The sequence below is a fragment of the Ovis aries genome, chromosome 3 (assembly GCF_016772045.2).
Source record: "Ovis aries strain OAR_USU_Benz2616 breed Rambouillet chromosome 3, ARS-UI_Ramb_v3.0, whole genome shotgun sequence".
Lineage (NCBI taxonomy): Eukaryota > Metazoa > Chordata > Mammalia > Artiodactyla > Bovidae > Ovis > Ovis aries.
This window is the reverse complement of record NC_056056.1, coordinates 111,274,560-111,277,695: the sequence shown is the minus strand read 5'-3', so window position 1 is coordinate 111,277,695 and position 3,136 is coordinate 111,274,560. Positions and strand designations below refer to the sequence as shown.

Sequence of the window (3,136 nt, the reverse complement as noted above, 5' to 3'; positions counted from 1 at the left end):
TGGAGTTTCAGCTTTAGCATCATTCCTTCCAAAGAAATTCCAGGGCTGATCTCCTTCAGAATGGACTGGTTGGATCTCCTTGCAGTCCAAGGGACTCTCAAAAGTCTTCTCCAACACCACAGTTCAAAAGCATCAATTCTTCAGCGCTCAGCCTTCGTCACAGTCCAACTCTCACATCCATACATGACTACTGGAAAAACCATAGCCTTGACTAGGACCTTTGTTGGCAAAGTAATGTCTCTGCTTTTGAATGTACTATCTAGGTTGGTCATAACTATTCTTCCAAGGAGTAAGCGTCTCTTAATTTCATGGCTGCAGTCACCATCTGCAGTGATTCTGGAGCCCAATTAAGCACCTCTTAAAATTTTCAGTCTCGCACATAAACTTTTGTCCTGGCTGTCAATATTTTGGACAGATTCTTGGCTTTTATGAAGGTAGACCCTAAAATTTGTCTTTCACTGGAGTCTGTTGTTCTTGCTGGCTGCCAGAATAGTTGAAAAAGAATGCAATGGTTCATCTACTCAAGAAGTAATCTGGATTAGTCAATGTAAATGCATTGCTTCTGACAGAAAACAAAGGAAAAAAACAATTTTGGAAAAAAAAATCAGAACTATGAAATGGAACATACTGCTTATTAAACTTTTTTTTTTTTTTTGCTTACCCAAGACTATTATACTTCATATTTCAGAAAGGAAAGAAATATTGAGCCTTGATAAATTGGAAGCTCTGCTTAAAGCTTGCAATTTTCTGGTAGTCTTTTCAAAAGCAAAGCCATCTGTATTAGTTGTGCCTTTTCAATCCGTAAGTAGAAACATAATTCATTATTACTGCAACTCCTCTGGCTTGTTATAAAGTATTCAAAAATTAATGATACTGAGTCCTTTTACTGGAGGGAAATAGCTTCTAAAGACTAGCTGAATATTTTCTCTTGAATGTTGCAAGGAACTGGTTTGGATTACTTCCAGGTACAGAGCCCAGACCATCCAAGACAGCAAATACAATGTTTCCAAGTTGCCAACAATACCAGAGGATTGTTGTCTTGATGAAAGTGAAAGTGAAGCCTTGGAAGACTTGAGTTTCAGAGAATCAGGTCTCAGCAGTTCTCTCCCCAGCTCAGTGATCAAAGACATGCTGTCTTTTTCAGCTTGAAAGTAGTACAGCCTCTGTGCTTTCCATCTTAGAAATCTAATTGCACTGGGTCAGACTTTAAAGTATACATATAGCTTATGAGTAATAAATAGGAAAGTTTTTGGTCCAGTCCCTATCTAGGCAGGAATACAAAGATGGAAATACCTGTTGTCAATAATTATTCGAATCAGATCTGGTCTATTTTCATATTTTAAGCTATCAAATGGGTTGTTGGTGGTTTACTTGCTAAGCTGTGTTCAACTCTTTGTGACTCCATAGACTGTAGCCTGCCAGGCTATTCTGTCCACAGGGATTCTCCGGGCAAGAATACTGGAGTGGGTTGCCAATTTCTTCTCCAGGGGATCTTCCTGACCCAGGGATCAAAGCCACATCTCTTGCATTTCCTGCATGGCAGGCAGGTTCTTTACCACTAGTGCCACCTGGGAAGCCCTCCATTAAATGGTTTAGGACCCTACTCCTCAAATGATTGAAAATAATTTAAATGTTGATACTTTCACTCTTTTTATTTAAATAATTTGTAGCTATTTTTCCATATGGATAGTATATTTCATCAGTAAGGATATAGGGAGTCAAAGAGAGAATCTTTTTTCCATTGATGAAATACAAAGTAGAAGACTAGAATCTGCTGAGGACTAGAGAGCAGAGTTTGAGTGAAGATGAGTTTAGAGGGAAGTGCAAGCTCTGAAATATGTTTTCAGGGGAAACGTAGGGGGAACAAGGACGAGTACAGAGGGTGATCCTGAGGTTCTAGTCAAGGCTGAAAATCACGAATTTAAAGTAGTGTCAAATCAAAGAATTAGGGGGTTTTTATCTGGTATTCTCAAATATCAAAATGTAGAAACAAAAAAGGTTGAGTGTCATTGCTCCAGGGTTTGGGTTTTACAGGTTGCTGATGATGTTGAACTTTCGACAAACAACCCTGAAGTTCAAACTCAGTAAGTAAGAAGGGTAGCCCAGGATGGAACTGATAAATCCAAAATGGGGAATCTAGGTACTGGATGGTTTGTGGAAATTGTTATGCAGATTTGGTGGAAAGGATAGTATGAGAGAGGTGAAAAAAATTGTTTGCAAAGTATAGAATTCACAGTTTCTGAGTGAACTATCAACATGTGTTCCTTGGAAAAAGGCTGTAGTGCAGAGGAGGAGAGGATAAGGGGAAAGAGGTCTAGGGAATTTGAAGTTGGATGCCAGCTTTTGTCTGCATGAACACTAAGACCTTGTAGAATTATGGCAGAAGTATTGCAGAAAAAGACTGTGATCCAGATCCAAAAGGCTACATTCAATGAAATGAACTCAACTGGATGATATATGATAAATAGCTTTAAATGAGGATAGATTTCTGTAGTCAGATGGAAGAGTAAAGGTCAGGAAAAAGAATCAGGGATTCAAGGAAATGTCGCCTCCCTATCTGTTAATATCCACTTTCCTGTGAATATGGGGAAAAGAATAGCTTTCAACAGAGAGGCTTATAGGAATACTGAAAGCCATAATTAATCAAGGTCTGTCTTTCTGTAGTGTCTGGGTGGCAGTAGTGGTAAAAAAATCTACCTGCCAATGCTGGAGACATAAGAGACGTGGGTTTGATCCCTGGGTCGGGAAGATCCCCTGGAGGAAGACATGGCAACCCACTCCAGTATTCTTGCCTGGAGAATCCCATGGACAGAGGGAGCTGGGCGGGCTACAGTCTATGGGGTCAGAAAGAGTTGGATGCGACTGAAGCAGCTTAGCACGTCTTCCTGTAGCATCAATTTCCATGCTTGGTAAACAGTGTCATACACCTCAGATTAACAGAAATGCAGATCCCTTTTGAAGTAGGATGCCAAATTTATGCACATGTTAATGATAAAACAGCAAATGTCAAAGAAAATTTACACTTATGAAATGCTGCTTTGAGCTAGTCCTCTGGTTATTCAAAGATTCTCTTTTCACTGTCATCTATGTGGAAAAAAAACTTTAAAATTATCTAGGAGATAAGGGGAGGGGAAGA

At 39.4% G+C, this 3,136-nt stretch overlaps 1 pseudogene; it reads left to right on the top strand.

The window, feature by feature from the left end:
• Positions 1-386: 386 nt before the first annotated feature.
• LOC101123110 (cyclin-G2-like) lies at positions 387-1,181 on the top strand (annotated as a pseudogene).
• Positions 1,182-3,136: the final 1,955 nt, after the last annotated feature.